General features: G+C 40.3%; 1 long non-coding RNA gene across 1 annotated transcript in view; it reads left to right on the top strand.

Annotated features, from left to right (window-relative positions):
• The window catches only part of LOC140350002 (uncharacterized), a 301,602-nt gene that overhangs the window by 164,152 nt on the left and 109,802 nt on the right, over positions 1-27,648 (top strand). The window lies entirely within an intron of this gene.

Here is a 27,648-nt window from a genome sequence, read left to right as displayed (position 1 = left end):
AATAAGGGCGCCATCTTTATCAAGTCAAAAGCGCAGAGTCGGAAGGCCGGCGGCCCGCGAGGGCCGTTGGATGCCGCTTGCGGCTTTAATTTTTCTTGTTCTTCTTCAGCGCTTTGATCTCTAATTTGACCCCCTGAACATGCTCAAAAACTCACCAAACTTTGCCCAAAATTCAGAATCGGTGAAAAATTTTATTTTTTCTGGGCCATTTTTTTTTTCGTTAAAAAATGGCGCGACAGCGCCACCGACAAAAGTCAAAATACATTGCGCCTATGGGAGACGCCCCGAGGTCAACTTTGGCGTAAAGCTACGAAATTCGGGACACGCATTCCTCTCGTGAGGATAAACAAAAAAAAACATTGTGGCCACGCCCCCAAACTTACCCTATGGCCGCCATCTTCCTTTGAAAATGAAAACAAGCTGAGTTAGCCATTTTGTTTACGTCAAACTTTGACGAACTCCTCCTAGGGCGTTTTGCCCACCGACTTCAAAATCGGCGTACGTCCTCTGGACAAGTGGGGCATCTAAAGTTATTCAATTTTTTGAGATACCTTTTACGGTCTGTGTGCGGCGCAGCCGCAAAGTTGGACAACTTATTTTGGAATATTGCAGGTCTAAAAATTGCTCCCATTTGATCAAAACCAGTCCGATTAGGACCAAATTTGAATCAGTTGTTAAACTTTCTAGTTTGGACCAGTTTAGGCTGACAAAATTGAAATGGCAGTGATAGCGCCCCCTACAGAGTGACCTTTAAATTAACATTGAAGGTCAAAAATTAGTTTTACCAAAATTGTCTAAACTTTACCCAAAATTCTATTTTGCCGTCCCGATCACAAAAGCCAATCACAAAAATGCCTAAATTTTTACGCCGTAGTCGTAGCGATGACAGAAACCTCCCATGTTATCCCTATGGGAAAACCACAAAATCTCTCAAATTACCACATTTTTATGTTTTACACTTTAACGAAGTCCTCCTAGTGCGTTTTGCCCACCAACCTCAAAATCGGTGTACGTCCTCTAGACAAGTGGTGTATCTAAAGTTATCCAAATTTTAAGGATAACTTTTACGGTCTTTGTGCGACGGAGCCGCAAACGTTTCCCAGAATTCTGACTATTTGGCCTTCAGAGTGGCCTATAAACAATAGAGTTTTTCCAAATGACATGATATTTTGAACAAAATTCTAATTTGCCATCCTGATCATAAAAGTATGAGAGCCAAAGTCATATTTTGTACGGCGTAACCGTAGCGTTGACAGAAACATCCCATGTTATCCTTATGGGAAAATCGTAGAATCGCTCAAATCACCACATTTTTACGCTTCACACTTTAACGAACTCCTCCTAGGGCGATTGTCCGATCAAGCTCATATTTGGAGAATGTCATCTACACAAGCGGGGCATCAAAACTTACCCATATTTTGATTCTAAGTGCTACGGTCTCTGTGTGGCGGACCCGCAAATATATGTCAGAAATGGGAAAACAGCGAAATCTCTAAAATGACCACATTTTTACGCTTCACACTTTTACAAACTCCTCCTAGGGCGATTGCCCGATCAAGCTCATATTTGGGGAAAATCATCTACACAAACGGGGCATCAAAAGTTATCCATATTTTGATTTTAAGTGGTACGGTCTCTGTGCCGTGGAGCTGCAAATATACTGTCACAAATGGGAAAAACGCCAAATCCTTGAAATGTTCACATTTACGCTTCACACTTTAACAAACTCCTCCTAGTGCGTTTGGCCCACCAATCTCAAAATCGGTGTACCTCCTCTATACAAGTGGGGCATCTAAAGTTATCCAAATTTTAAGGATAACATTTACGGTCTCTGTGCGACGGAGCCGTAAACGTTTCCCAGAATTCTGACTATTTGGCCTTCAGAGTGGCCTATAAACAATATAGTTTTTCCAAATGACATGACATTTTGCACAAAATTCTAATTTGCCATCCTGATCATAAAAGTATGAGAGCCAAAGTCATATTTTGTACGGCGTAACCGTAGCGATGACAGAAACATCCCATGTTATCCTTATGGAAAAATCGCAGAATCGCTCAAATCACCACATTTTTACGCTTCACACTTTAATGAACTCCTCCTAGGGCGATTGTCCGATCAAGTTCATATTTGGAGAATATCATCTACACAAGCGGGGCATCAAAACGTATCCATATTTTGATTCTAAGTGCTACGGTCTCTGTGTGGCGGACCCGCAAATATATGTCAGAAATGGGAAAACCGCGATATCTCTAAAATGACCACATTTTTATGCTTCACACTTTAATGAACTCCTCCCAGAGCGATTGTCCGATCAAACTCATGTTTGGGGAAAATCATCTACACAAACGGGGCATCAAAAGTTATCCATATTTTGATTCTAAGTGCTACGGTCTCTGTGTGGCGGACCCGCAAATATATGTCAGAAATGGGAAAACAGCGAAATCTCTAAAATCACCACATTTTTACGCTTCACACTTTAACGAACTCCTCCTAGGGCGATTGCCCGATCAAGCTCATATTTGGGGAAAATCATCTACACAAACGGGGCATCAAAAGTTATCCATATTTTGATTTTAAGTGGTACGGTCTCTGTGCCGTGGAGCTGCAAATATACTGTCACAAATGGGAAAAACGCCAAATCCTTGAAATGTTCACATTTACGCTTCACACTTTAACAAACTCCTCCGTGGGCAATAGCTCGATCAAGCTTTACTTTGGGAAAAATCATCTACACAAGCGGGGCATCAAAAGGTATCCATATTTTTATTCCAAGTGCTACGGTCTCTGTGCGGCGGCGCAGCAAATTTGACTGACACTTGTGTTCATTTGCACTGGATTGGCCATGTCCAATGTGTCGCCGTCTGTCAAGTTCTTTTTTTATTCAAGACACAATAAGGGCGCCATCTTTATCAAGTCAAAAGCGCAGAGTCGGAAGGCCGGCGGCCCGCGAGGGCCGTTGGATGCCGCTTGCGGCTTTAATTTTTCTTGTTCTTCTTCAGCGCTTTGATCTCTAATTTGACCCCCTGAACATGCTCAAAAACTCACCAAACTTTGCCCAAAATTCAGAATCGGTGAAAAATTTTATTTTTTCTGGGCCATTTTTTTTTTCGTTAAAAAATGGCGCGACAGCGCCACCGACAAAAGTCAAAATACATTGCGCCTATGGGAGACGCCCCGAGGTCAACTTTGGCGTAAAGCTACGAAATTCGGGACACGCATTCCTCTCGTGAGGATAAACAAAAAAAAACATTGTGGCCACGCCCCCAAACTTACCCTATGGCCGCCATCTTCCTTTGAAAATGAAAACAAGCTGAGTTAGCCATTTTGTTTACGTCAAACTTTGACGAACTCCTCCTAGGGCGTTTTGCCCACCGACTTCAAAATCGGCGTACGTCCTCTGGACAAGTGGGGCATCTAAAGTTATTCAATTTTTTGAGATACCTTTTACGGTCTGTGTGCGGCGCAGCCGCAAAGTTGGACAACTTATTTTGGAATATTGCAGGTCTAAAAATTGCTCCCATTTGATCAAAACCAGTCCGATTAGGACCAAATTTGAATCAGTTGTTAAACTTTCTAGTTTGGACCAGTTTAGGCTGACAAAATTGAAATGGCAGTGATAGCGCCCCCTACAGAGTGACCTTTAAATTAACATTGAAGGTCAAAAATTAGTTTTACCAAAATTGTCTAAACTTTACCCAAAATTCTATTTTGTCGTCCCGATCACAAAAGCCAATCACAAAAATGCCTAAATTTTTACGCCGTAGTCGTAGCGATGACAGAAACCTCCCATGTTATCCCTATGGGAAAACCACAAAATCTCTCAAATTACCACATTTTTATGTTTTACACTTTAACGAAGTCCTCCTAGTGCGTTTTGCCCACCAACCTCAAAATCGGTGTACGTCCTCTAGACAAGTGGTGTATCTAAAGTTATCCAAATTTTAAGGATAACTTTTACGGTCTTTGTGCGACGGAGCCGCAAACGTTTCCCAGAATTCTGACTATTTGGCCTTCAGAGTGGCCTATAAACAATAGAGTTTTTCCAAATGACATGATATTTTGAACAAAATTCTAATTTGCCATCCTGATCATAAAAGTATGAGAGCCAAAGTCATATTTTGTACGGCGTAACCGTAGCGTTGACAGAAACATCCCATGTTATCCTTATGGGAAAATCGTAGAATCGCTCAAATCACCACATTTTTACGCTTCACACTTTAATGAACTCCTCCTAGGGCGATTGTCCGATCAAGTTCATATTTGGAGAATATCATCTACACAAGCGGGGCATCAAAACTTACCCATATTTTGATTCTAAGTGCTACGGTCTCTGTGTGGCGGACCCGCAAATATATGTCAGAAATGGGAAAACAGCGAAATCTCTAAAATCACCACATTTTTACGCTTCACATTTTAACGAACTCCTCCTAGGGCGATTGCCCGATCAAGCTCATATTTGGGGAAAATCATCTACACAAACGGGGCATCAAAAGTTATCCATATTTTGATTTTAAGTGGTACGGTCTCTGTGCCGTGGAGCTGCAAATATACTGTCACAAATGGGAAAAACGCCAAATCCTTGAAATGTTCACATTTACGCTTCACACTTTAACAAACTCCTCCGTGGGCAATAGCTCGATCAAGCTTTACTTTGGGAAAAATCATCTACACAAGCGGGGCATCAAAAGGTATCCATATTTTTATTCCAAGTGCTACGGTCTCTGTGCGGCGGCGCAGCAAATTTGACTGACACTTGTGTTCATTTGCACTGGATTGGCCATGTCCAATGTGTCGCCGTCTGTCAAGTTCTTTTTTTATTCAAGACACAATAAGGGCGCCATCTTTATCAAGTCAAAAGCGCAGAGTCGGAAGGCCGGCGGCCCGCGAGGGCCGTTGGATGCCGCTTGCGGCTTTAATTTTTCTTGTTCTTCTTCAGCGCTTTGATCTCTAATTTGACCCCCTGAACATGCTCAAAAACTCACCAAACTTTGCCCAAAATTCAGAATCGGCGAAAAATTTTGTTTTTTCTGGGCCATTTTTTTTTTCGTCAAAAAATGGCGCGACAGCGCCACCGACAAAAGTCAAAATACATTGCGCCTATGGGAGACGCCCCGAGGTCAACTTTGTTGTAAAGCTACGAAATTCGGGACACGCATTCCTCTCGTGACGACAAAAAAAAAAAATCATGGTGACCACGCCCCCAGACTTACCCTATGGCCGCCATCTTCCTTTGAAAATGAAAACACGCTGTGTTAGCCATTTTGTTCACGTCAAACTTTGACGAACTCCTCCTAGGGCGTTTTGCCCACCAACTTCAAAATCGGCGGACGTCCTCTGGACAAGTGGGGCATCTAAAGTTATCCAATTTTTTGAGATACCTTTTACGGTCTGTGTGCGGCGCAGCTGCAAAGTTGGACAACTTATTTTGGAATATTGCAGGTCTAAAAATTGCTCCCATTTGATCAAAACCAGTCCGATTATGACCAAATTTGAATCAGTTGTTCAACTTTCTAGTTTGGACCAGTTTATGATGACAAAATTTAAATGGGCGCGATAGCGCCCCCTACAGAGTGACCTTTAAATTAACATTGAAGGTCAAAAATTAGTTTTACCAAAATGTTCTAAACTTTACCCAAAATTCTATTTTGGCGTCCCGATCAAAAAAGCCAATCAGACAAATGCCTTAATTTTTACGATGTAGTCGTAGCGATGACATAAACTTCCCATGTTATCCCTATGGGAATACCGCTAAATCTCTCGAATATCAACATTTTTCTGTTTCACACTTTAACGAACACCTCCTAGTGCGTTTTGCCCACCAACCTCAAAATCGGTGTACGTCCTCTAGACAAGTGGGGCATCTAAAGTTATCCACATTTTAAGGATAGCTTTTACGGTCTCTGTGCGACGGAGCCGCAAACGTTTCCCAGAATTCTGACTATTTGGCCTTCAGAGTGGCCTATAAGCAATAGAGTTTTTCCAAATGACATGATATTTTGAACAAAATTCTAATTTGCCATCCTGATCATGAAAGTATGAGAGCCAAAGTCATATTTTGTACGGCGTAACCGTAGCGATGACAGAAACATCCCATGTTATCCTTATGGGAAAATCGTAGAATCGCTCAAATCACCACATTTTTACGCTTCACACTTTAACGAACTCCTCCTAGGGCGATTGTCCGATCAAGTTCATATTTGGAGAATGTCATCTACACAAGCGGGGCATCAAAACTTACCCATATTTTGATTCTAAGTGCTACGGTCTCTGTGTGGCGGACCCGCAAATATATGTCAGAAATGGGAAAACAGCGAAATCTCTAAAATGACCACATTTTTACGCTTCACACTTTTACAAACTCCTCCTAGGGCGATTGCCCGATCAAGCTCATATTTGGGGAAAATCATCTACACAAACGGGGCATCAAAAGTTATCCATATTTTGATTTTAAGTGGTACGGTCTCTGTGCCGTGGAGCTGCAAATATACTGTCACAAATGGGAAAAACGCCAAATCCTTGAAATGTTCACATTTACGCTTCACACTTTAACAAACTCCTCCTAGTGCGTTTGGCCCACCAATCTCAAAATCGGTGTACCTCCTCTATACAAGTGGGGCATCTAAAGTTATCCAAATTTTAAGGATAACATTTACGGTCTCTGTGCGACGGAGCCGTAAACGTTTCCCAGAATTCTGACTATTTGGCCTTCAGAGTGGCCTATAAACAATATAGTTTTTCCAAATGACATGACATTTTGCACAAAATTCTAATTTGCCATCCTGATCATAAAAGTATGAGAGCCAAAGTCATATTTTGTACGGCGTAACCGTAGCGATGACAGAAACATCCCATGTTATCCTTATGGAAAAATCGCAGAATCGCTCAAATCACCACATTTTTACGCTTCACACTTTAATGAACTCCTCCTAGGGCGATTGTCCGATCAAGTTCATATTTGGAGAATATCATCTACACAAGCGGGGCATCAAAACGTATCCATATTTTGATTCTAAGTGCTACGGTCTCTGTGTGGCGGACCCGCAAATATATGTCAGAAATGGGAAAACCGCGATATCTCTAAAATGACCACATTTTTATGCTTCACACTTTAATGAACTCCTCCCAGAGCGATTGTCCGATCAAACTCATGTTTGGGGAAAATCATCTACACAAACGGGGCATCAAACGTTATCCATATTTTGATTTTAAGTGGTACGGTCTCTGTGCCGTGGAGCTGCAAATATACTGTCACAAATGGGAAAACGCCAAATCTTTGAAATGTTCAAATTTACGCTTCACACTTTAACAAACTCCTCCGTGGGCAATAGCTCGATCAAGCTTTACTTTGGGAAATATCATCTACACAAGCGGTGCATCAAAAGTTATCCATATTTTTATTCCAAGTGCTACGGTCTCTGTGCGGCGGCGCAGCAAATTTGACTGACACTTGTGTTCATTTGCACTGGATTGGCCATGTCCAATGTGTCGCCGTCTGTCAAGTTCTTTTTTAATTCAACACACAATAAGGGCGCCATCTTTATCAAGTCAAAAGCGCAGAGTCGGAAGGCCGGCGGCCCGCGAGGGCCGTTGGATGCCGCTTGCGGCTTTAATTTTTCTTGTTCTTCTTCAGCGCTTTGATCTCTAATTTGACCCCCTGAACATGCTCAAAAACTCACCAAACTTTGCCCAAAATTCAGAATCGGCGAAAAATTTTATTTTTTCTGGGCCATTTTTTTTTTCGTTAAAAAATGGCGCGACAGCGCCACTGACAAAAGTCAAAATACATTGCGCCTATGGGAGACGCCCCGAGGTCAACTTTGTCGTAGAGCTACGAAATTCGGGACACGCATTCCTCTCGTGAGGACAAAAAAAAAATGTTATTGTGGCCACGCCCCCAGACTTACCCTATGGCCGCCATCTTCCTTTGAAAATGAAAACACGCTGTGTTAGCCATTTTGTTCACGTCAAACTTTGACGAACTCCTCCTAGGGCGTTTTGCCCACCGACTTCAAAATCGGCGTACGTCCTCTGGACAAGTGGGGCATCTAAAGTTATCCAATTTTTTGAGATGCCTTTTACGGTCTGTGTGCGGCGCAGCCGCAAAGTTGGACAACTTATTTTGGAATATTGCAGATCTAAAAATTGTTCCCATTTGATCAAAACCAGTCCGATTAGGACCAAATTTGAATCAGTTGTTAAACTTTCTAGTTTGGACCAGTTTAGGCTGACAAAATTGAAATGGCCGCGATAGCGCCCCCTACAGAGTGACCTTTAAATTAACATTGAAGGTCAAAAATTAGTTTTACCAAAATTGTCTAAACTTTACCCAAAATTCTAATTTGCCGTCCCGATCACAAAAGCCAATCACAAAAATGCCTAAATTTTTACGGCGTTGTCGTAGCGATGACAGAAACCTCCCATGTTATCCCTATGGGAAAACCACAAAATCTCTCAAATTACCACATTTTTACGCTTCACACTTTAACGAAGTCCTCCTAGTGCGTTTTGCCCACCAACCTCAAAATCGGTGTACGTCCTCTAGACAAGTGGGGCATCTAAAATTATCCAAATTTTAAGGATAGCTTTTACGGTCTCTGTGCGACGGAGCCGCAAACGTTTCCCAGAATTCTGACTATTTGGCCTTCAGAGTGGCCTATAAACAATAGAGTTTTTCCAAATGACATGACATTTTGCACTAAATTCTAATTTGCCATCCTGATCATAAAAGTATGAGAGCCAAAGTCATATTTTGTACGGCGTAACCGTAGCGATGACAGAAACATCCCATGTTATCCTTATGGAAAAATCGCAGAATCGCTCAAATCACCACATTTTTACGCTTCACACTTTAATGAACTCCTCCTAGGGCGATTGTCCGATCAAGTTCATATTTGGAGAATATCATCTACACAAGCGGGGCATCAAAACGTATCCATATTTTGATTCTAAGTGCTACGGTCTCTGTGTGGCGGACCCGCAAATATATGTCAGAAATGGGAAAACCGCGATATCTCTAAAATGACCACATTTTTATGCTTCACACTTTAATGAACTCCTCCCAGAGCGATTGTCCGATCAAACTCATGTTTGGGGAAAATCATCTACACAAACGGGGCATCAAACGTTATCCATATTTTGATTTTAAGTGGTACGGTCTCTGTGCCGTGGAGCTGCAAATATACTGTCACAAATGGGAAAACGCCAAATCTTTGAAATGTTCAAATTTACGCTTCACACTTTAACAAACTCCTCCGTGGGCAATAGCTCGATCAAGCTTTACTTTGGGAAATATCATCTACACAAGCGGTGCATCAAAAGTTATCCATATTTTTATTCCAAGTGCTACGGTCTCTGTGCGGCGGCGCAGCAAATTTGACTGACACTTGTGTTCATTTGCACTGGATTGGCCATGTCCAATGTGTCGCCGTCTGTCAAGTTCTTTTTTAATTCAACACACAATAAGGGCGCCATCTTTATCAAGTCAAAAGCGCAGAGTCGGAAGGCCGGCGGCCCGCGAGGGCCGTTGGATGCCGCTTGCGGCTTTAATTTTTCTTGTTCTTCTTCAGCGCTTTGATCTCTAATTTGACCCCCTGAACATGCTCAAAAACTCACCAAACTTTGCCCAAAATTCAGAATCGGCGAAAAATTTTATTTTTTCTGGGCCATTTTTTTTTTCGTTAAAAAATGGCGCGACAGCGCCACTGACAAAAGTCAAAATACATTGCGCCTATGGGAGACGCCCCGAGGTCAACTTTGTCGTAGAGCTACGAAATTCGGGACACGCATTCCTCTCGTGAGGACAAAAAAAAAATGTTATTGTGGCCACGCCCCCAGACTTACCCTATGGCCGCCATCTTCCTTTGAAAATGAAAACACGCTGTGTTAGCCATTTTGTTCACGTCAAACTTTGACGAACTCCTCCTAGGGCGTTTTGCCCACCGACTTCAAAATCGGCGTACGTCCTCTGGACAAGTGGGGCATCTAAAGTTATCCAATTTTTTGAGATGCCTTTTACGGTCTGTGTGCGGCGCAGCCGCAAAGTTGGACAACTTATTTTGTAATATTGCAGATCTAAAAATTGTTCCCATTTGATCAAAACCAGTCCGATTAGGACCAAATTTGAATCAGTTGTTAAACTTTCTAGTTTGGACCAGTTTAGGCTGACAAAATTGAAATGGCCGCGATAGCGCCCCCTACAGAGTGACCTTTAAATTAACATTGAAGGTCAAAAATTAGTTTTACCAAAATTGTCTAAACTTTACCCAAAATTCTAATTTGCCGTCCCGATCACAAAAGCCAATCACAAAAATGCCTAAATTTTTACGGCGTTGTCGTAGCGATGACAGAAACCTCCCATGTTATCCCTATGGGAAAACCACAAAATCTCTCAAATTACCACATTTTTACGCTTCACACTTTAACGAAGTCCTCCTAGTGCGTTTTGCCCACCAACCTCAAAATCGGTGTACGTCCTCTAGACAAGTGGGGCATCTAAAATTATCCAAATTTTAAGGATAGCTTTTACGGTCTCTGTGCGACGGAGCCGCAAACGTTTCCCAGAATTCTGACTATTTGGCCTTCAGAGTGGCCTATAAACAATAGAGTTTTTCCAAATGACATGACATTTTGCACTAAATTCTAATTTGCCATCCTGATCATACAAGTATGAGAGCCAAAGTCATATTTTGTACGGCGTAACCGTAGCGATGACAGAAACATCCCATGTTATCCTTATGGGAAAATCGCAAAATCGCTCAAATCACCACATTTTTACGCTTTACACTTTAACAAACTCCTCCTAGGGCGATTGCCCGATCAAACTCATATTTGGGGAAAATCATCTACACAAATGGGGCATCAAAAGTTATCCATATTTTGATTTTAAGTGCTACGGTCCCTGTGCCGTGGAGCTGCAAATATACTGTCACAAATGGGAAAAACGCCAAATCCTTGAAATGTTCACATTTACGCTTCACACTTTAACAAACTCCTCCTAGTGCGTTTGGCCCACCAATCTCAAAATCGGTGTACCTCCTCTAGACAAGTGGGGCATCTAAAGTTATTCAAATTTTATGGATAACATTTACGGTCTCTGTGCGACGGAGCCGCAAACTTTTCGCAGAATTTGGACTATTTGGCCTTCAGAGTGGCCTATAAACAAGAGTTTTTCCAAATGACATGACATTTTGCACACAATTCTCATTTGCCATCCCCAAATTAAAAGTATGGGAGCCAAAGTCATATTTGGTAAAGCGTAGCCGTAGCGATGACAGAAACATCCCATGTTATCCCTATGGGGAAACCGCAAAATCTTTAAAATGACCACATTTTTACACTTCACACTTTAACAAACTCCTAGGGCGAATACCCGATCAAGTTCATATTTGGGGAGAATCATCTACACAAGCGGAGCATCAAATGTTATCCATATTTTGATTTTAAGTACTAGGGTCTCTGTGCGGTAGAGCCGCAAATATATGTCACAAATGGGAAAAACGCCAAATCCTTGAAATGTTCACATTTATGCTTCACACTTTAATGAACTCCTCTGTGGGCAATAGCTCGATCAAGCTCATATTTTGGGAAAATAATCTACACAAGCGGAGCATCAAAAGTTATCCATATTTTTATTCAAAGTGTCACGGTCTCTGTGCGCTGGAGCTGCACATTTGACCGACATTTGTGTTCATTTGCACTGGTTAAGCACAGCATTGAACATGTCCAATGTGTCACTGTCTTAGTTCTTAGACAATTGCGTTAGCGCCATCTCTGTAAAATGCAGAGAGCAGAGTCGGAAGGCCGGCGGCCCGCGAGGGCCGTTGGATGCCGCTTGCGGCTTTAATTTTATTTGTTTTCAAATCAGGCAGCCGCTCTGATGTCCAGAGGACATAAGGGGTAATCTAACACGGTTCTCTCATCGCTTTTCTAAAGCCCCTGCTCAATATCTACAGATCAGTTAATAACATGGTACTTACAACTTGGCCAGCTCCTCTGAGCCGCCTCAATGAGGCTTTCTCCTCTTGACCTCCAATAATCTTGTGTGGAGATCAGGGGTTTGTGGTTGCTTCTACTTGGTGGAAACAGTAAAGCAATCGGAATAGTTAATGGACAATGACGTTGAACAAGTTGGATTTGCAAACTTGTTAACACTGGAAACACTTGAAAATGTAAACAGATGTAGCTTACAGCCAATGAGAACCCAAAACCTCAAGTGGTACGGTCCACCTGCAGTCGGTACACACACACACACACGCACACGCACACGCACACGCACACGCACACAGGCACATGCGTACACACACACACACACACGCACACAGGCACATGCGTACACACACACACACGCACACACACACGCACACAGGCACATGCGTACACACACACACACACACGCACACAGGCACATGCGTACACACACACACACGCACACGCACACGCACACAGGCACATGCCTACACACACACACACACATGCACACACGCACACACGCGTACACACACACACACACACACACCCATCCACACACACACGCACGCACACACACACCCATCCACGCACGCACGCACACACACACGCACACACGCACACACACAAACGCACGCACACACACACACACACAGACACACACACACACACACACGCGCACACACACACACACACAGACGCACACGCACACATGCACACGCACACACAGAAACACACACACACACGCACACACACAGACGCACACGCACACATGCACACGCACACGCACACACACGCACACACATCTTCATTAGCCTCTTTGACTAATATCCATACCTGTCTTTTATTTATTATAGTTCAGGAAAAAATACTTTTGTGAAAGCAGCAAATTGACACTAAAATGAGACCAAAATATAATGCCTATGTGTTTTATTTTTGGATGCAACCCATAAATAAATAACAAGCAGGTGTGTGGCCTCATTCTTTCCATTTAGGTGCGTTGTTGGACGGAAACTGAGTTGTGTCTTTATCGTGGTGCTAAATTAAAGCCAGAGAACAGACTGTGGGCGGCGCTAACAGTTCAAGCTTAACCCTGCTCCCCACTTATGGTTCAAAATTGGGTACAGCCTTCAATTATTTTTGTGCTCATTTAATGGAACTGCACTGTCCAGGCTAGTTTCCAAGTTCAAGAGAAAGGAAAGCTGTTGGCTTCAGGTCAAATAACAATAAAGTGTCATATTATAAAGAGAACAAAACACAATACAAAGCCAAGTGAGGCAGACGTGCATTGAAATATTGAATGAACAGAAAACAAGGTATATGATGCAAATAAGGAAGCCTATTTTTCTCTCTTTAAATTAATTGTTGTTGGATTAAATTACTAAAAAATAGAGTAAGAGTTACAATCATAGTGATACCAAATAAAAAAGTAGCATTTGAATAACTCCTGCTAATGGGTCTTTGCTTGAAGGACATAGTAAAGTGTAATTGCATCAATGGCCACAAAAGTATCTTGAGAGTCAGAAAGTCATTGAAAGAGAACTTGTTTGGGATTTAAAGTGTCTGACTAAGTAAACCAAAGATGAAAGTCAAGGCAAGTTTATTTGTTGGGCACAATTCGTACACAAGGCAATTCAAAGTGCTTCAATGAAGCACTTTGAATTGATGAAAGTAGAACTGTCACAGCACGTTTGGTCTGTACTTTATTGAAGTGAGCGCTTTTAAGATTTTGAATTTTCACTCCTTTCCTCTTTTGGATGGTGACATGTATTTATTCTTTCAGTTTTAATATTTAGAATTCAAGACAGGTGCAGGCAAACAGCATCCTTTCTCAAACACCTGTGATTAATGTTTCTGTTCCTGGTGCAAATGGGAAAAGGACTGGAATGATTTCCTTCCAAACTGGAGATGAATGCACAGAAACATGTGGCTGGGCTGTTAGACAAGGAGCACTGGCTGCAGGCGCCTCATAAATAACACGAGCAGCTCTTTGCCAGACTGACTCACAGAAACAGGTCCTGGAGTTGGCCCATGTGAAGAGAAACAAAAGCTAATTACTGACAAGAAGAATATGGACTTGTGAATACATTCTAGATTCATTCTGGTAAAGTTATAACATATTGGGCATTAATTTAGTGTAAAGGGAACAATCAACATACATTTTCTCATCATTCGTTTACTCAAAGTTGTATTTTGATTTATTCCTGCATGTTTGTGTAATCTTTTACTGCCCTGCAACTGAGGCTTGAGTGCTCAGACCGTAGAAGAAGTACTTGGCCTGGAGCCTCCCCCTGCTGTCTCTCTGGAAATGTTGTTCCTTTAGCTATAATGTTCCACAGTATGGTATAAAAAGTATCTCCATGGATAGTGTTAAAATATGGTTTTATTTATTTATGTTATCATGCTGGTGATGTACCACTAACAGGGCACATGACTCTGAACACACCATCCCCACTTTCAAACAGGGTGGAGCAGCATCATGCTGTGGAGCTGCTTTTCTTCAGACAAGCTGCTCAGGGAAGATGGATGGAGCCAAATACAGGGAAATCTTGGACATGAACCTGTTGGCGCCTTGAAAAGACACAGGTTCAGCAGGACAACGGCCCAAAACATAAAGCCAGTGCTGCAATGGAATGGTTTGAAACAAAACATATTCATGTGTTAGTCAATGGCCCAGTCAAGGTCCATTCTTAAATCCAACTGAGAATCTGTGGCAAGATCTGAACCTGCTGTTCACATCAAATCTGACTGAGCTTGAGCTTTTACAAAGACGAATGGGCAAAAATGTCCGTCTGTTGAGCAAAGCTGGAAGAGACAAACCCCAAAAGACTTTCAGCTGTAACTGCAGCGAAAGGCGATTCCATAAAGTATATACTCAGGGAGGCTGAATACTTTTACACCCTCCACTTTTCAGTTTTTTATTCGTTTTTAAACAATCTGGAAATCATGTATAATTTTCCTGTCACTTCACAGTTGTGTGCCACTTTGTGTTGCCCTTTCACAAATACCTTTAGTTTGTGGTCGTGATGTGACAAAACGTGGAAAAGTTCCTGGGGTACAAATACTTTTGCAAGTAACTTTTCAAGCATAAATATGAATATGTGCCGTGATTATGACTCATCTTCAGTCCCAGTTCATCTGTGCTAATGGATACAAGCACCAAAAAGACCATGCATCTCATACTGTATTAAAGCCTGCAGCTCTGTAATGCTGTGGAGAATTTCCAATCCAGAAACATTCAGAGGGGTTTAAATCCTCTGCTCGTTTCATGTTTAATGTAATATGTTAAAAGCTGTTGGAAGAAATGGTAATGGCCTCTCACTGAAGCTAAAGAAGATGCCTCCTTTCAGAAAGATTTGAATGAATATGCAACAGTCGGGAGCCGCAGCACAAAGCATACATATGTAAAAGCTTGTATATCTTTTCTTTTCTTCAGATTTGTTCAGATTTGAAGTATTTTATTTTTTTCTAATGAACCTTTCTAGGTAGTGCTATCAACTCATTCTGTGCCAGCAAGTTACACTTCAAGCTTTCTGATGCTGACATTTTATATTCAAAGGGAGGAAATATGAGGTAAATGAAATGAGCAAAATTCTGCTGTGATTTGGATGTTTCTTTCCTTATGCACAAAACCAGCCTCGACACCTGAAGCCAGCGCTATAGGTGATGTGCTTCACAAGCTGTTTGCTGACAGTATTTCTCTGTGGTCTCTTGTTGCACATAAAGGGGGGCTATAAACTGTGTATGAGGAGAATGTGTGTTTACCACAACAACATTCCTGTGAGGAGTCAGGACAAAGGAAATGTCAGCTGCCTTCAATCACACACAAACATGAATACTCTTGAATAAGTGTGAGTATAAATACTGTTCCCAAACAGACAGACTTTGACACAATCTAAACCTGTCATTTAATTTGGAACAGAAATGTGCTTCATGACACAAACTCACAAAATAGACAATGTAATATAAATATTGTTTTGTACTTTGTTTGTTCGGGTACGGTCCAAAACATGGTCCAATCAGTGTCCTGACTACTTTGAATACTTTCACTTTGAGATTAATCACAGCTAATTGATCATTTAGATAATTGTAAACTAATTTAGTAATCACATAATTGTTATCTGGACTTTGCCGACTGAAGATATTTGGTGTTTTTGATGAAAAAACATACAAATATGTTCCATCAGGACGTCCTTGAGTGACTTCATAGCTCAAATTCAGTAAATGCCTCAAATTCTTGGGTCTTTTGCCTTCAAAAACTAATTTATTAATATAAAATAATAACTGCTTGATGAATGGTTGACCAAAATTGTTCATTGCAGCACTACTAATTAACTACATAAAAATAAATAAATAAATAGGATTAAAACTACTTTATATTTGTTGCACTGTTTTGTAATTGCATTTATTTATCACTGTTTCGATAAATCACACATGCTAACCACAAGTTTTATTTTTCTTACTAATGCTGTACAACTTGCATCATCAAATACCACAATGTATTCCTTTGATTTGAGCACAAAACTGCTTTCTGAATTGTATTATATTCATGTATTTTCAGTGTGTATGGTGGTACTTGTAAACAGAGCCAGTAGCTTGATTTCCAAATGCTTCTCTCTGCACACACAGACATACAACTTACAGAGGTGACTTGCTTGTTCCTCTCTCAAAAGGAAAGCAGGCCCGGTGTTCCTCACCTGTAAGCCATTATTCACTGGGACAGGCGACCAACGTGTAATGAACAACTGTGCCTCTGCCTGCCCTAATTAGAGATGAAGGCGGGGCTACTGATCTATGCGCCTGAAACATTACTTGTTGGCTTTCAGCTTCATTACAGAGAGCGGAGTCATGGCTCCTGTGGCTGTGAATGAAAAGGGAGACAGCAGACATCTGTAAGTCTCGTTTGTAACAGAGGAGATAACGATTTCCTTTCAGATCCTTTGTCGTGCTGCAATGAGACAATAGACCCATGCAAGATCAACAGAAACAAGAACCAACTCCGTGCCAGGAAACCTCCGAAACTTTTCGCTTTTTTGCTTTGATTAGGGGTTTAACCTGGATTGGCTGACAGGAAAGGGCCAAGCTGAACCACTGAACGCCGAACACATCCATCAGCTTGGACCGTTTCCTCGCTGTAGAGAGTGACGAGGGGAATGTGCTTCAGAGCAGTGGCAGTGTGACTTTGCGTGGGCCCAGCTGAGATTAAAGAGAGATTGTGTGGGACTGAAAATATGCTGAAAGAGTAAATGTGAGGATAAGACTTTGTTGCAGACAGAGAGCGGTAGGGCTGTTCTCGATTCAAAAGCGCAATGAACTGTTAGCATGTTAGCAGTGAGGTTGAGTTTTAACCTTATTTATTCTTGTGTCTGTCATTTCTTTTTCCGTCAGATGTAATCCCTCCCTAAACTCAACCTTTTGACTTGATCTTTTTGAATGGCTCTTAACAGCTGAAAGGTCTGTGTGTGCGCGCTTTGGATCTATTTTGGATGAGGTGACGTCTCGGTCTCTAATTGGAACGTGGCCTTTAGGGACTTGCACATAATTAAGGCACAGGCAGAGGAGCTGAGTTCACCTTGTTAACTAGAGCAAGTGTGAGGGTCTGGTCAGGGCAGGGGGTGGTGTTGAGCTGATTATATGGCATATGTGTAAGAAACTTAAAGGTGGACTTTAAGCATTTTCTCACAGAACAGTGCCCATAACTGTCCCTATAATCCTCTAGTCTCTCTGTTTTTGTCAGACGAACCACATATCCCTGTTCTTTGCGTTCACACGGCAACAGTGACAGGAAGTGGCTATAACTGGCTATAACATTAGCATCTGTATAGTGTAGATCATTATATGTAATCAAGTGGATGTTAAGTGTGCACTGTAAACTTGAACATGAAACTGTGATGCACAAAAAAAAAAAAAAAATTAAAGTGCCTGGCCCAGAGCATGAGCTAAAAAAGTCCCCAAAGTGTGGCCCCAGTTGGTCCTTATTTGGAGATCTCCATGAGACAAACAAGCAGGTGGCATGCACTCCATCTGAAGAGATACATAATGCACCTTTAAACTAGGAGATGAACCTATTATCCTTCAGTGTTGCTATGGTTTCACTTTTTCTCAGGAACATCATGTTATTGCCAAATAGGCACAAATAAGTTTAATGTTGTAGTGAGTGCTTTGTTTTGACAAGATAAAAATGGCCCTGGTTCAAATAGACAGAGTGCAGTACTAAATCAGATAGTACATCATCAGTGTTCTTTGTGCATGAGGACAAATCAGTGTTATCAGTGAAGAAAAAATATCTGCAGAGATAATAATAATAATGCATTGGACAGAGAGCTCTCTCTGGACACTGAAAGACTCTTTACATTGTAATAATCATTCCCACCACACGTCTAGCCACAGCTGCCCTGGACCTGAGATTGTTCCAAGACAAAATTGCAGCCCACATCAATGAGTTTTCCTTAGTGCACAAGTTTGGGACAAAAAAGATATCAAAAATAAAAAGACTAAAAACTGTATAATAAAGAATTCCTGTTGGGCATGTTACCACACAATGGTTAAATTGACCAACTAACCTATTACAGTGACGAGCACTATACTGTTGACATGTGCCAGTCTTTTCTTGAAATTATGGAAAGAGCCTTGTATGCCAACCCCAAAACTCTAGAAGGACTAAGAATTTCCCGCTTGCATATGTGATGGTCCAAGTAGCACTTTTAGGGTATGTTCATACTTGCACTTCCACTGCATCAAAACTGTGACTAAACCAGGACTAAACCTAGGAATTCACCAGTACTAGACCATAACCCATGTATATGAGGCAAACACTTCTTAATGAATGCACTTTTGCTGATCTTGATCAGTGCAGTTTTAGTACCAAGGACAGCTCTGTCACAACATTTGTTGCGGTTTTGTTCAAAAGAAGCATCTATAGTCAGAAAAAGAGATGGTCACGGTTAATAGTGTGAAGTTATTGATGCGCTCACACAAAAAAAAAACTTTACAAAAAAAAAAACAGCAACAACTTCCTTTCCAAACTCCTTCACCTTAGAATACACTGTGTGTGTGAGACATCCATACAATTTTGCCACAATATGATTAAAAAGTAAATAAATTAGTTATATCTGAACTCGTAAATAAGACAAGGCAAACTACAGATTTTTGTATAGTATAGTAAAGGCATGTATTGGTCTCACTAAACGGCAGCAGTCCCAGTATAGTAGGTTACTAAATGAGATAATGTCAATAGCACAGAAGGAAAAGCAGAGATAATTGGACTGCAGTGGAGAGATATTTTAGCTCAGTGCCCCCAGGATGATGGAGCAGCAGCAAAATGAACATAGAAAGAGCGTTTTTCACAGAATAATTGTACGTTTCTCAAGCAGTATGTCAGAGTATGTCTTGCATGTGTCCTTGAGGCAAATAGTTGCAAGTCATATACAGAGGTTTGCCCGCTCCTCAGAGGAAAGCAACTGGTTCTTTATACCACACTTTCAACCACTGCTTTTTTTTCTTCACAGTCACAGAGTTCTGCCATTGGAGTTATAGAGGGCCAAAGGGTGTGGCTGAATAATTTATGATCTCAAAACACAGAGACATATTTCTCAAGTTTCTGTGTGTTTGTCTGTTGAGGAAATAACTTGCACAACACCAATGCCCTTCTTTGTTCTTTCCTGTTATGCCAAATGCAGAGCTGATTTCAGCCATGTAAAGGCTTCAGTCTTTCAAATTGGAGAATAATTGCGCTTTTCTCTTCCCTTTTCTCTGGACAGCTGCGCTCTGTAGCCGTACATGTAACCTTCTCATGCAGAGGTTTTCACTTCATTGATTGCGGTCCTCGGTACACTATGTGCTGTATGGAAATGAGCTTTTACTATGCAGAATACTCATGATGCAGAAATGTTAATCTCCTAATTTTTACATCTGATTCCAGTGCATTTGCTGTATTGTCTTTGTAACAAGCACGTTATGCAAAAATAAAGTCTTAAAGGTGCAATGTAACTTTTCTGGTGGATGCTTTCCCTGGAATATTCCACAGTATTGCAATAAACGTATTTATCTCAATGGAGAAAAGAGTGCCTCGACAGGTCAAGTTACACGTCAGATCTGTGGAGATGCACAGTAAGAATGCATGTTTATTATGCAGGTATTTGGTTATCATTTAAACACCTGTAAGATAAGATAAGATATTCCTTTATTGTCCCACATGGGGAAATTTCATTGGTGTAATGCAGGTAGATACAGAGGTAGATACAGAAGAACAGATCACTTATAGGAAGTTTGAAAAACACTTTCAGTAGAAGATCTCCTATAAATAAATAAAAACTCACATAGACAAATAAATAAATACCATGTCATGTGATCACGACAGTAATTGCACATGAATTGCACATGAATTCCAACAGCAATTGCACATACGACATAATTGCACATCAGTATTAGGTTAGGTCAGTATTGCGACAGGATAACGTCGCAATACTGACCTAATTGAACACATGTAAATGAGCGAGTTTAAGCCAATCCAATCATGTGTCGATAAAGCACTATTAAAAACAACAAAGGTAAAAGCCCAAAAAAAAGAAAAGAAAAGAAGACATTTTAAAACTCATTAAATAATCCTGGCCCAGAAACTGAACACGCTACAGTATATCAGTATTTCTCTTGGACTGGAGAGCCACAAGTAGATCCTGGTCGTTATGCAACACTGTGGAACATTCGAGGCAAAGTAATAACTTCCCCATTGATAAAAACAAGGAAGAAAAGTTACTTAATGCACCTTCAAACATGTAACGCATTTTCATATGCAGAGTTTTGCTATTACACATGTAAAAACCGCCACAAGTCGGCCCGACCAAACTCAGATAAAGCCAAAATAAGATTTTTTCAAATGTGTGATTTTCGTTTTTTGGCAGAATGTACAAGTTGAAGTTATGAATGAGCCCCTGTGTGCTTCAGATAACACTATTGGTTGTCTTAAAAGTGTACATTAAGCTGTTAAAAATGGGTAGTTTTCGGGTCTTTTTCCAGCACTCCTCGGTGCGTCACCTTATGCAATGTTGTTATTATCAGCTTTGGAAGCACATGGCTACTTATTCAGCAGCAGCTACGTGTTGCTCGGAGACATTTCATTCATTTCTCCAGACTTTCTCCAGAGCTTGATTCGGTTTTGAGAGTTTTATACATTAAAACGACCACAACTTACTCAAATATTATCAGATGTGCATGAGTAAGACATCATTGCATAGCTTTGAATTTAGACTTTCAGAATCTGTGAATAACTCAAAATGACTCTGGGGAGACTTGTGACTGGTTTTCATACGGCCGGTCACATATTCTCAGACTTAAAAGTGTTTAACTGTAATTTTGGCTCAATAGATTTCCATGTGGGACGACTGACCGGCTTCACTCGAGTTTAGAGACTGACGAAGCTGAACAATCAGGATTACTCATAGTCTGTTTTACACACAGATCTGTTTAGTTTGTATTTCACACCATGCGCACCAGTGAAGGGGGATTAATCTGGATGGTCCATCTGAATAAACCGTGAAGGCTCAAAGCAAATCTGCATATCAACAAATTTCACAAAAGACCAATTAGAACGCAGTGAGAGAGAGAGAAAATTAAATCTTTATCTTTCTTTATCATGTGTATTAAAGATGCAGTGTAGCTGGTCTGGTCTACAACCGTCTCCATGAAGATAAACAAGTGACGCCACCAGGTAAGTTACAAGGCGGATCTGTGGAGATGCGAGCTGACTCACAGTAAGAAGATGTTTTTTATTGCTTCTTTGGGCAACAAAAACACCAGCAATTGAACAAAAATACAGGATTGTTGCTTACGCTCCAGCAGCAAAGCCACAGAGGGCACCTTTAAGTTAAGTAATTTTTTCCGAAGACTCTGGTAGAAGATGTGCCCTTCACTCCCAACATTTTTGTGAGTTATGGATAAAGAATCAAGAGCCGACACTGCCACTACAAACCTGCACAGTCCACTCTCCAGAGACAAAGTGCGGCTGTGATGCTATGTTATTCTGATATTTTTCTCTCTCCTGTAAGAGCGGGATAAAAACTGGAAACAACGTCTGATGGATGACAGTCGAGATGAATTACAGTAGATCACAGAGGACCCGTGCGCTGCAGCAGAAAAGGACAAAAGTAGGCACAGGATGAGGCATTCTGCTCAGACAACCGGCAACTTGCTCCTTGATGCAAATACACAAACCTATTTCAGAGAGATACACACTGAAATAATGTCTGCTCCTTCGTGCTGTGTTATCCACCGTGAGATTCAGAGTGATGAAAACACATCGTAAGTGTTGGGTATTTATAATGTGTAGTTTTTGTTCTTGTGTGCAGCATGCCCTTGGACTGCAGAAGGAAAGTAGGTGTAGCTATTTCTGGCAGAACATATTTTCATCTAGAGTTTAATGAGGAAGTGAACGTGGTCCCTGAGAAATAAACAGTGAGTCGACGAAGCTAAACTGTTGCTTAAGTAATTAACACATTGTAAATGAACTAAAATCAACACACCTTCACAGGTTCTCAGTCTCGTCTTGTCGCCATCATCTGCCAACCAAAACCTGACCAAAACATCTCTCTCTGACTAAACTGATGCTCAGCTTTCCTCCATCTCGCTATCAATTCTGCTCCTTGGTGACTTCAATGTCCATATTGATCACACTATTACATTGCCAACTTTTTCCAACTATTTGAACCTCCCCCTTTGTTGTGCTTTTACTTTGTTTTTGTATTGTAAAGCGTCTTTGAGTGTCCAAAGAAGCAGTATTATTATTTAGTTACTTAGTTGTATTATTATTATTATTATCATTATTATTATTATTATTATTACAACCGGACAAATACATTTCACTTAAACCAATGAATAACACACATATATCACAAAATGTTCATGCATAAAGCTGATGCATTTTAATAGAATTCTATGCCTAGCTACGTATCCATAATAAACCTTTGTGTGTGTTCTCCTTTATGATTACTTGGAGCTCAGACTTTGTTTAAATGTGATAAAGAACATGAAAGCACAGCAAGTATGAAATGTTCGAATCTTTGTCCTGGAAGAGCAAAAACTTCTCAGGGGGGGGTCTGCTGGGATTACCTTAGAAAGTTTAACAGCTTGCAAGTCAGTAAACCAAGTAGAAACACTGGGGATTTGCTGCTGTGGAGCAAATGAGTTCATTCACAATGTTAATTAGCTTTTAAACATCTTTACTGCCTTAATTTCCACTTTGTGTATAATCTACATCTGGTTCTGTCTCATAAAGCAGGCACAGCTCGCACACTTTATAATGTTATAAAACGGTTGTGAGCCAGTCAGACCCTGCCGCATTAGCATTAGTCAGGCTTTCACAGGATTTGCTATAATACAACACTGCAAATACTAATACTACTAACACCACTAATACTAATAATACTAGAGAACACTGGCTTAGTAGTTAGCGCTCTCTATTGACATTTATGGTATCTACCTCACATCTGTTCAATTACAGGTGTTTTCATTGATTAAAAAACAAAAAAACAATAGGTGTGACCGATAATTGCCTCATATATGTGCATGAAGATATTAGAAGATAGATATTTATGTTAAATGACAATGAACTCCCTGGAAACTTCTATTAATAAAAGCTTCTTCATAGTTACTAAACAGAAGCGTGATGAATGGTTGCACTGTACGGTCTGCATAAAGTACTATTTGGCTGAATATTCATTATCATAATCCAGAAAAAAAAAGTCCTCACTGGCACAGGTGGAGTTTCATGCGTTTTTAGGATCACAAATATGCGGCCACTTAAACACTTAAATCTATGATTTGTATCGCCTTGTTTTTACATATTTTTCCATTCGAATTTCGCTGCTTCACCACTAACAGCAACAGAACTTACAATCTCTCTAGCCTATTATAACTAATTGTTTGATGCTGTAGGGAAAATTCCAGGCAATGCAATAACTAAGCCCTGGATACAAGCTGGTAACAGAGGTAACGTCAACCAGGAAAGTTACATAGTGCACCTTTAATTCAATATTATTGGATCAAAACAATCCTCAGAATCTTGAATTATCAGCATTTTAAACACACAGTAACAGCAACAAAAGCAACAGCAGCAGCAACAGTTGTACTTGTTTCATTGTATGAGCAGTACTAGCTGTACCTTGCCATATTGTGAATGCGTTGGGCATGTGCTGAGGCATGTTGTGTGGGCAGATACATGTTATCTTGTCCTTCTGCCACTACTACTACTATTCTGTAGGAAGTTTTGAAATATGTCTGGACCTTAAAATTTTAATGACAGGAAAAGGTGTGCACTTTCTCTGAAAACGATTGGTTTGAGATCTGTCACCTTCTGCTGGTACATTGGACTGAGGCTGGTTAAAAAGGCCTGTATAATGGTGATGTATGTCATTCCATGTGCAAATTATGCTACTAAAACTACCTACCGGTATTTTATATTTCAACACAAAACATATGCTGCAATAGCTGCACAATAAGGTTAAGATTACGGTACAATGTGTGGAATGGAAAATGTCTGTGCGAGTGTTTTTTCCTTCTTCCATTTTAAGTACTGCAGATTGCCTTTCATAGTGCATGTATGTTTGCCCTTGGGCATTATCTAACTGTACACTGGCATGAAAAAAACACACAAAAAAACAGCAGCAGCTCAACTATTTGCAACACAACACAAACGTCAGCTTTATAATACATGTCGAAATGTAACATTATCAGCCCCCAGAATGACAAGGAAACAACAACAGTATGAAATTGTTCTGTGGGTGAAATGTGCATGTTTTTGAGGTGTAAACAACACAACATGATTCCTTTTAAGTCAATTTTGCAAGTCAAAGGGATTTAAATGTATGTGCAAAAATGTCCTACGCCAGATGCGATTTACTCCGCTGCAAAACCAAATCCATACATCACTGTGTTTATGCAGTGTATAGTATCGTTGTCCTCCCCCATATCCTGCTGGTTTTATGGGTCATTTCATTTTATGCACCAACAGGACCTTCACCACTCTGCTCTTATGGCTGATTCAACAGACACAGCACCAGCAGCAAGTGAGGTGAGGAAGAAGAAGGAGGCAAAATGCAATAAACCATAATACAATTTACATTTTTAACTGACAGCAGAAGTCGTTATAATACTATATTTTGTATCTAGGGTAAAATGTCAGTCAGCCAGATTTTGTGAAAAATACTATTCAGCTTTTCAGCTTCAAAACTGTCTTTCACAAAAAGCAACTTGTGGTAAACTGGAAAAACGATAGTGGGTTCAAGTGTTTGTACTGTAATACATAGTTTTACCTTCATCAAAAATGCTAAATGTTTATCAAAATCTCCAATTAAAGAAACAAATAATTACGTGTCTTTAAATCAGGCTTTGACAGCACTCACCTGTATCTGTGTGGTTTTTATTTGCCAAATTCACATTGATTTTTCATATTTTGTAATTTTCTGAGGTTAATCCCAGTTCCTCAATTTACGTCACTTCATTTTTGCCTCCATTCCAGAGTTTAGAATTTGTTTACACAATTTTGAAGGGTCTACACAGGCTTGATGTATAATTTTCATTTTCAATTTTGTTTGACTGTGGAATAGTGTTTTCAGTTGATTTGAGTGCTCCCTGGTCTGGTGGACATGGCACACTGAAAGCACATTTAAAAACTCAGTTCAATTGAGCAAAAAGTAAAAGCCTGATAAAAGCTTTAACCTTGTACACATTAATTATTGGAATGATTGTACTCAGTGTCTGCTATGTTTTCTATGTCACGAAAAGCCCAGAGTACAAGTGAAGTTGTTTACTTTGAGGTGAATGCACTCACAGTTATGAGTTTATCTGTATGCAAATGTATGATTATATTTGGGCGTGTTTCCATCACATTGCATTAGGTAAAAAAAAGGTTTTTAAAAGTTCATGCATTCATTCAAACTCATCATTATTTTATTGATCAGTCACATCCACTTTGGTGCAAGGGCAAATAAACACAAACGTGGTTTAACTGCTGGGTGTATTCAGAGCAATATTTATGAACATCGTCTGTGTTCTTTTGTAAATCATCCATGTTTGTGAACTTGAAGATCCTCAGGTCATTTCTATGCATTTGGTTGTTTTTAATCATTGCGTTGAAGCTAATATTGATTGAAAATCTTACTAACACTTAAGGAACATCGCTACAGTACAAATTGTTACGGCTAAAACAAACCAAAATAGAAAACAACATACATGTATTTAAATTATATTACTTCAGTGTGTTTAATAGTCCACTATTTCAAGCATTGAAACAAGTAGATTACTGACATTGCTTATCTCGTCCAAATGCACCAAAAAACCACAGATGTCACAGGGTAATTTCAATTTTATAGAAATAAAACTAATCCCGTCAGAATAGAACTTCAGACAAGCTTCATTGATCCACAAGGGAAATTCAAGGGGACAGAAGTGACCATTAAAGGTGCACTATGTGACTTTTCAGGTGGAGGGTTGGCCACCTGTTTGTCTCCATGAAAAAGCTTTGACTGGAATGTTCCACGCCACAGCATGAAAGATACCTCAAAAAACGTAAGGAAGGGGTATCGACACTGCACAGATTGGACCGGAAACTCACAATTTTACTGTCTGGCAATGTCGATTCATTGTTTAAAACGCTTAAGTCCCATAATGAAAATATTTTCACATAATTTTACCCAGATAAAGCTGAAGTGAAGCCGTTTTAGGATCCTGCTGAAGCACATTTATGGACAAAAGTGTGTGTTCATCAAATACACCAATTTTCTGCATCATTCACATGCCGTTTGAGTCAGAAAACTACTTTTCTCAGCTCATGGCATGTTCCGGAACCTATGTATAGCCCAGTTAATGACAATCTGATTACTAAATTAGTTGACAATTGTTTAAAAATGTATTCGTTGTGAAAAGACAAATAACATCTCTATAGAGCCAAGAAAGTTTGCAGACGACCAGAAAAGTTATGTAGATAGGGCAACTTTTTAGCCTCTATTTCTATCCCGTTAGAATTTGTTCTACCAAATTACTAAATACTGTATGGTAAATTGAGTCTGTACTGCACTAAAACATTTAAGAAGAAAGTTATTTACGCATGCAACAGTAACCTTGAAGACATAGTGACAAATGAAATCACCCACAAGACACAAAGCAACCTCCAGGAGTGTTTCTGGGTAAGAATATTGAGCAGTATATCTTCTCTTCTCTTTTGTCCCTCATAGCACTTGATCTCGTGGCCTTGTTTTCTTTGTCAAGCTTCTTAATAGTTTTCCATATATGATAGACAACTTGTAAAAAAAGGCACTTGTGATAGAGGCTTAGAGACGGAGTGGAAAAGGCCAGACAGATGGGACTCAGCAGCTGCAGATCTGGATGAGTCAGGCCGATGCATCACGAAGTCAATTCAAATAGGACGATATATTTTTCTAAAGTGGTTCAGAAATTTGGAAGATTGGGTTTTATTTTTAGATCATGTTGCACATCTGTTTCCTGCATTAATAAACAGAAAATGCCATATTACTAACACTAACATAGAAAGATTTGCTAAAAAAGATCCTTCCTGAGCGTAAACACATGGCACATATAACACACGTGAAGCCTCCAGCCCACACTGAAACACACTGAAACACACTGAAACACACTGAAACACACTGAAACACACTGAAACACACTGAAACACA

This window comes from Eucyclogobius newberryi, unplaced genomic scaffold (assembly GCF_026437365.1).
Source record: "Eucyclogobius newberryi isolate DKJ021-1_F unplaced genomic scaffold, fEucNew1.0.hap1 SCAF_11, whole genome shotgun sequence".
Classification (NCBI taxonomy): domain Eukaryota; kingdom Metazoa; phylum Chordata; class Actinopteri; order Gobiiformes; family Gobiidae; genus Eucyclogobius; species Eucyclogobius newberryi.
This window is presented reverse-complemented; position numbering and strand designations above follow the sequence as displayed.